Below are 8,723 nucleotides of genomic sequence, written 5' to 3' on the forward strand. Positions count from 1 at the left end.
AAAAGTTTATGTTGATTTTTAAAAAGGGTTTGAATTAGTTCGTTATTCGACCTTTTAAACATTTACATAAATGCTCCCATTTTTGAAGTAAAATTTTTTTTTCTTGCTTTAAATTATTCATTAGTACGATTGCCGTATTAACTTTGTACCAAAAAAATTCAAAGTAATCAAATTGGTCATTTAACTGAAATAAATAATTCAAATTAATATCACACTGAACGAAAAAATAATTAATTTCAAGAATTCATTTTTCGTGTTTCCATGAATACTTGAAATAAGTAATTCATTTCTAAAATGGGGTTCCGTTTTTGTCAAACTAGACCCAGGGGGCAGCATCATAGCTCATTCTGTGACGGCACGATAAGCTCGGTCACGCCACAGCGACGGGAGTCGCAACTAAACGCGCCTCGACGGCACCTACAACCAGCAGAGAAACTACCTCGGGACAGCAGCACCAAGACCGATGGTGGTCAAGCACACGCTACAGCTATCTATATACATATAAGCGAAATACCACTGACTCATCACCAGATCTCCGAAACTATTTGACCGATTCATTTAAAATTTGGCATAGGTACTCCTTTTTCACTGTAGATAAGAAGGGATTTTGCGCAATTCCTAGCCAAAATGGAATTTTCGATAACCATCAAGTATGCTACCCCCTCCCCCCAACGTTGCCATGGTAACCGTTGCCATGGTTACCGTTGCCATGGTTACCATTGCCATGGTTACCGTTGCCATGGTTAAAGTTGCAATGGTTACTGTTACTATGGTTATCAAGGTGGTTACCATGGTAACCGTTGTTATAATAACTGTCAAAATGAATAAATTGTAATAACAAATTCAGTTGTCAATTAAATTCAGAGGAATCATTAGAATAAAAGTAGAAAGATATTAAATACTAATATTCTATAAATCATCTACAGTATTATTTTATATAATGTTAGGCAAATATATTTTGATTTCAAATTTTCTACTAGGTCGATTCAGTCTAAACTATTGGTTAGTTAATCATTTTTCTTCTGAAAGTTATAGGTCAAAATTAACCCATAATTGTAAGATTCTAAAATGGTTTAAAAAAGTAATATTATAAAAAAAAAAAATATATAAACGGTTGGCCTTAAAGGTCATCCCTGCAACTTCCCGTTAATTTTATATTTAAGCGCTCAAAATTGTACTTACTCCGAGATCAAAAATCTGGTAAAAGTTTAATATAACATTATTTCTTAAATTCTAAAACAAAAATACTTTTGAATGAATTAACCGATTTTTACGCGATTGGTGGCATTCGACGCAGTTTTTCAGGCCTCATGAAGAGTCTTTGAGTTTTAATCGATCGAAGTATGAATTTCGATATAATTCAGAAAAAACATTTTTTTCTGTTTTTTTTTTCGACAACGATAACTCATAAAAGAATGAATCGATTGTGACCGGGCTAGCGGCGATCGACGTGGTTTCTTGATGTTGAGAGCTGATTAGTTTTTGGAATTGATCAGTAGTCGTTTAAAAGTAATTCTATAAAAACCACATTTAAAAATTTTTTTTTTTTGTAGTATTTTTGAGATTTCTCAAAATATACCGGTTCGAATCGGTATAAATTGTATTTAAAATCTAAGTTTGGTCGAGCCCTTTCGGATGGCACCAACCGAGATCAAATCGGTCGAGCCGTTCAAAAGTTATAAGAGGTTTACATACGGCCACACACACACACACACACACGCACACACACACACACACACACACACACACACACACACACACACACACACACACACACACACGATATACGGACATCACTGCGGAAACATTCGAGGAGACGAAAAAGTTAAAACTTAATTTTTTTTTTGTTGTGTATGCCTCCTGGGGATCCCGCAACGTTAAATAACGGGGACGCATTCCAATACACAGTACCTCATGGGTGATGCGGAAATCTGTGAATGACAAATGCATTGACTGGTACTATTTTTCCTGACTAAAAATTTTAAAAATTCACTTCATTTATCGATAAGAAAATATACATTTTGTATTTAATATAAGAAATAAAGATTAAAATTAATAGTGTGCCCAGCGAAGCGGGCGGGTGGCTGCTAGTAGATATATATAATAACAATCATCTGAGTAATCTAAGTACATTTGTTAGATCTCGTTAAATTATTCTAATTATTTTAATAAACTTTATTAATCTACCAAAGTATACCTTTGTTTAATTATTTATGTAGTGGTAGTGTAATAAACCCCCTACAATTCGATGACGCGAAAAAATTTAACGTTAAACATAATTACTCAACTTATCTAACAATATGGATACAAATAATAATAAATATCTCACATGGAATGTTGCACAGTTACAAGAAAATATCTCAACTATTTATTTACCTGTGTAATAACTTTTATTTTTTCCAACAATAACATCCTTCGCGAAATGGTTAGGACATAACTTCGACGATTTCGAAGACCGGAAATTTACATTTATAGTCTTTTCCCAAAGGGCCCGACGTTTTCCATCATTGGGAAAAGTAAAAGTTGCTTTTCCTTTACAAAAAGGAGCACATCACTTACCCATATTCTGTATAATTTTTTGATTTCTCTGATATCGAATATATGATGATAATGCAACACTAGTAGCTCTTCCAAAACACATATTTAACTGACAAATATACTGTATATTTATTATGGTCTGACATTGATATTATTTATCGAAAACATCATATAATTGATTGTAAAATTGAAAATTTCTTGGGTTTTTTTTTCCTAAATCACTCTAGAACAAATTATTTGTCTTTTTAAATTTGACATTTAAAAATTTGCGCTCGACCAAATTCGCTATTATGCTGCTCTCAAGCGGGGGAGTTTGGCAGAACAGGAGCCCATTAAGTTGATAGTTCCTATTTCAAGAAAACTATTGCTTCACTTTAGTAATAAATTTCTAGAAGCATCAATTACTTAAGGCAAGCAAATATTTCGACAATTTAATTGATATGTTCTCAAATTTGTTACAATTGAAAACTTCAATAAAACAATTAAGGTACCGGTAGGTAACAAGGCCTAGCTAAGGGAGATTTTAAATAGAATCGAAAATATTGCATTTAATTATCGAAATGTATCATTAATCTTTATTTCAATACATTACCCATAAAATGTAATCAAGTTATGGTAATGTTTACCACAAACAAACAAAAAATTATACTTTTACAATAACCATACGTATAGGCCTTATTTTACTACGGTTGGGTAATAAGGCCTACGGGTTAAACAAACTGAAATAGTTTAACTATACTTAATAAAATTGGTATTAGAGATGAATCATCACTTAAATTTAGCAACAATACTTTTTAAGAATCAGAAGACTAGATTGTTTTTTATAATTTTTTCTGCGCTACGACAGCATATGACGGATGATGAGAAATAGAAGACAGAAAACGTGGTATCGGGACTATAAATTTGTCGTAACATCTCTATGCAAGACGCTTCTACTAGAATAGCCTTTAGCGGAGGCGGTTATTTTAAATATCATTTCTGTCACTTGGGCCTTATTACCCGACAGGCCTTATTACCCGCGGGTCCCTTACTCGAATGAAGTACTTATTTTACTTCATTGAAGAAAGTAATTGCTTGGTACTTCTGCGTAAAAAATCGGTCTGTCGGTTGACCCTGCGGGCCAGCCCCAAAACTTCCCGCCTATTTCGAGCTCTTTGAGCTCAGAAAATTGTTGTAGATACATTTTCTCTTCGAGGTCGAAAATACTTTTGTATGCCTTTGTTTTCGAAAGAATACGTTTTTTACGATTTTTTTTCAAACGATATCTCTCGAACGAATAAACCGATTAAGACGTTCAAGGCGATAGTCGACATGTTTTATTGAGTTCTATAACTGATCAGATTTTTGAATTGATTCATCAAGTCGTTTTTAAAATACTTTCAAAATACTAAAAAAAAAAAATTGGAATTAATCGGGTCAGTCGTTTCAAAAATATTTAGAAAAAACCATTTTTCACCATTTCTTTCTCCCGCGATAACTCTTGAACGAATTATCCGATTTTGATGTTTGAGGTGGCAATCGACGCGTTTTATTGAGTACTAGAGCTGATTAGATTTTGAAATTGATGGTATAAGTCGTTTTTGAGAAATCAATAAAAAACTAAAAAAAAAAATTTTTTTTTTTCGTAATTCGCAAATATTTTCGAGTCTATTCGATCAAATGATCTGAAATTTTCAGAAAAGTTGACGGCCAACAAGTTCTTTCGATTGCCACCTCAATCATCCAAATCGATTTATTAGTTAAAAAGTTACAAAGAGTTTACATACACACACACACACACACACACACACACACACACACACACACACACATACACACACTCGGACATCATTCTGAAAATAGTCAGAATAGCTTCCTAGGAGCTCAAAACGTCGACATCTGATGAAAACTCGATTTTCAAAAATCGGGGTGAAAACAATAACTTCCCGAAATTTTTGAAAATCGTCGATTTTCTTAGCGGGAAGTTAAAAAAAAAAATTCGTTCCAAATAAGTCCGGCATGTGGATCTTCTTAACTTGAGACAGAATAGAACTTTCTAAAAACGAGGGTAAAATGTAGTAAAAATAAGTTTTGAAAACGTTTATTTTCTATTCAAAATTCATCGATTTAAAATCCTCGATAAATTTTTTTCTTACCATCAAAATTACAAAAGTTTAATGAAAGTTAAATTGAAAGTTCTAGTCTGTCTCGAATTTAGAAGTTCCTCACATCAAACTTTTTTTTTCACGCATTCAAATATTTTAGTTACTTAAATATTCAAATTAGGCATTTTTTTGAAAATATACATTTTTTTTTTCTCAGTGCAGTGATCAACTCTATGTTAGCGTATCTTACTTGGTTGCATTGAACGGGAAGTAATTTCTCTGAGTGAACTTGAAACTTTCTACATGCCCGAATGAGGAATAACATATCGTGACTTTTCTTCGTTAATTTTTTTAACTTTTTCATAGTACAATCGTACTGTTTCACTAATAAATTTAATTGAAGCTTATCCATGTTTCGCTCTAGTAAATTTATAAATTTCAATTTTGTTTTTTAGATTTTAAATAAATTTACTTACCTTTGATAAAACGTTTTTCCATAAGAGCATAATTATTAACGAGAAAATTTTTATCAAAAATAATTTTTGAAACTTTTTCATGGGAATGAAACTTTATAAGTTTACTTCGAAAAGAAGATATGAAATCTATTAATTCAGTGATTTGTATAAATTGCTGAACAATTATGTCTTGGCTTTTTTTATCTTTTTTATTTAGATTTTCATAAGATAGGAGACGGTATTGGTTATCTATTAAACAGATATATTTTATATGAATATTGAAAATGTAAACTTTAAGAATATTTATTTTAAAGCTAAAATACCCTTAGAATATTTTGCAAGGATCTTCGTTAAGAAGTTCCAGGCTGAAGATATTTTTTTTTCTAAATCGACTAGAGCTATTTTCGATGTGTCTTCACCATTGCGTTTAATATTTTCGAGTTTGTCTAAAAATAATAATAATATACATTAATTTTATTGCAATGGTTTATAAATTTCGATAAACTGTACCGCTAACCCGCATGAAAAAACTTTATATGTGAAAAAATATATAATAAAATATATGAATATTATAATGTGATATATTGTACAATATATAAAATAATATTAATATTTTCGCCGGATTAATATATGATAATATATTGAATAAATATATTGCTAGAATATATTACCAATATATTTATCAATATATGACTTTTTTATGTATGTTTTACATATATATTTTAATATATCTTTTTTTATATTGATATATTGTATTGAAAATAGTATATTAATTAATATATAGTATTTTTTGTAATTTTTATAAATGTTTCCCAGTATATTGCAAAATATATGGTTTCTAGTATATTGTAAAATATATGACACTTTTTTTACTTTTCTTATTGCGTTAGTTATTCAGTAAATGCAAGATCAATGAAAAGAAAAAAAAATAATAAACTTGACTTTTTTTTGTGGAATTGCGTGGAAATTGAAAAAGAATAATGAAAAAATAAAATTTTCAATATATTGCGGAAAATATAAGTTTTAATATATTGGAAAAATATAATTCCAATATACTGCGAAGCATATATTTAAACATATAAATTCTTTCATATATAATCAAAAATTTGGAAAATCCAAAAGTGCACGACTCATAATGCTCATTTATTATGAAATAATAAAATAATAACAAAAAAATGGCGGGAAGCACGAATGAATTTAAAATATTTAAAATTTGTTGTTTTTTTTTTTTTTTAATTATATTAGTAATTTTTTATAATTATAAAAGAATTTTCTTAAAATATCTCGATTAATAACAAAATATATATATATATATATATATATATATATATATATATATATATATATATATATATATATATAAAAACAAATAAAAAAATAGAATTGAATTGAAAAAATTCAGGCTTACCAATTAGCAATAACACAAAAAAAACAGCTGTACTAGGACGGTAATGTGCAAGCGCCCCTAGTGAAATAAATGTACGTATAATGTATAGATATATCACCATCCATGTTAATTTTACATAGATATATATTTATATATGTATAGTTATACAGCATTTTTATTCTTTTATTAATTGTAATTAAACGACACTGAATTACCTAGCCATTTTCAATAGGGGATCTACAATTCTTTCAAAGAATTTAAAAAAAAAAAATTTGTTTCAATTACGGGATATTTTCGCGAGTTATCGTGTCTACGGGTTTCATACTTGACGGACAGGAAATTTTTTTAAACTATTTTGATGTTTTTTCGGTTTTTATTGAACTAAATAAATTTTTGAAAAGTATGGAATTAATCTCCATTAAATTATCTTCAAAATGGTGTGCAACTTATCTTAATTTCGAGAACTAACAACGGTATAATAAATAAAATAGTTGCTGAAGTGAGGCGAAAAAAAATTTTCGATCGTAAAGCACTCTCGGATGCTTCGCATCATGAGTCGTGCAATTATATAGGGACCATATACCACTAATTATATGCGTCAAAATATATGGAAGTATATATCAAGTTTATTATATTATACTTATAAATTATATATATACTATTTATATATGGCAAGAATATATTGAGCATTATACAAGATGATATATATAGAAAAATACACAACATTATATATGGGTAAATATATTATTATAAATACATAATTCGATATATGTAAAAAACATATATTTTTCAATGTAGATATTTTTGCGCTATACATTTATCACATATTCACCATATATTTTTTTATATTCTTTTAACAATGTATAGCTTTTCTATGCGGGTTATGATTATCTGACTATTAAGCTGTACACGAAGAGAAATTTATGGTAACAATTACAGTATATGAAGGGAGTGGTTTCCATAACATATGGTAACAGGGGTTTTAAAATATCGATAGGAATGGCACCCGTACTAAGTCTGGTAACCATTCCTATCTGTATGGGTTTCATATTATCTGTACACGGAGAAAAAAGTATAGTAAAAATTACAATGCTATCACGGAAAATAAATTGTAGTAATGGCAACAACAACTGGAGTTCCACTTACCACAGGCTGTAGATACGACATGAGACAACTCCAAATTGTGGTTACATTTACTACAATATAGAAATTAAGCGTCAACTATCGAAAAAAGTAAGATATGCCACAGCATGCGGTATTTGTAACTCCAATTGTAGTTCAATTTACTCGATATGCGGTTATGAAAAATGAACGGTATATAACTTAAAATTTTTATAAATTATTTTTAAAAATCACTTCTTGAGTTATTTGTATATACTAAACATGGTAATTATTTACAAATAGGGTCCACCCATGCTGGGCCATGTTAAATTTTTTTTGAGCAAATTGATCAATTTTTTTTTTAATTGTTCATTGTTTTATGTACTTAAAAAAAAAAATACATCAATATTATCAAAAAAGATAAAATAGAAATTTTAGCCAAAAACATGAAAGCCAATTTTTTTTCCAACTTTTAAAGGCAAAAAAGCTATCGAAATCTTTATTTTTTTTCTCACGACATTTTTTATCATAAATGCGCCGTAAGAACAAGCAGAATATAAAAAAATTAAAAATTGTTAATTTTTGGGTTTTAAAGAAGCCAGATGATTATTTATGAGACGCTTTAATAATTGATGAATATACATAACAGATTAACCTCAAAATGGCGAAATAGCGGGAAGTGCTCCTTCTGTGGTACTCTCAACTCCCGCCTGGAGTATTTGTTACTGCAGTGTGCAGTAGAATAAACCGCAAGATAGGAGTAAGTTCAACTTATTAACTTAGTAAAATTTGTCGCATATTTAGTAACTTTTTATCATTTATGTGGTATTTTTAACTACAAACACATTTAGTGCAACCTTGTAGCAAATGATACTACATATTATTTTCCGTGTATAGTAAAATTTACTAACAGATATGAAAAAATATATTCTGTATTGTAATTGTTACTAAACTTTTAGTAAAATTTACTAGTTAGTAATAATAATATAATAAGATATTAAAAATTACTATGCGTAATGTATTTTTTGCTAACACGATTATATTTTTTATGATTGGTATAGTAAATTTTACTACTCGGAAAGGAAAAAATGGGAATTTTCCCAATTTTACATGGGGAAAATTCCTTTGTTGGCATTGTAAATTTTACTATGCCAACAT

The sequence above is a fragment of the Microplitis demolitor genome, chromosome 4, assembly GCF_026212275.2.
Source record: "Microplitis demolitor isolate Queensland-Clemson2020A chromosome 4, iyMicDemo2.1a, whole genome shotgun sequence".
Lineage (NCBI taxonomy): Eukaryota > Metazoa > Arthropoda > Insecta > Hymenoptera > Braconidae > Microplitis > Microplitis demolitor.